Below are 229 nucleotides of genomic sequence, written 5' to 3'. Positions count from 1 at the left end.
CCGCGTTCTGTTCCAAGAGAGGGCTGCGTCCCGCATTCTTCATGTTGGCAAGGCACCCAACCGCCACCTCCGCCGGGGGAAAAAGTCTCCTTTTACATCGCCGATTCCTCTGTCCAGCTCCCCCCACCCCCACCCCCTTCAGAGAATGTGGGGATCAACTCCCCCCACTCATCACCCTCTTGGCCGGCCCCTTCTCCAAAGATCTGATTAGATTTCTCATCACAACCCA

This window comes from Myotis davidii, unplaced genomic scaffold, assembly GCF_000327345.1.
Source record: "Myotis davidii unplaced genomic scaffold, ASM32734v1 scaffold562, whole genome shotgun sequence".
Taxonomy (NCBI): Eukaryota; Metazoa; Chordata; class Mammalia; order Chiroptera; family Vespertilionidae; genus Myotis; species Myotis davidii.
Note: the sequence above shows the minus strand (reverse complement) of the source record.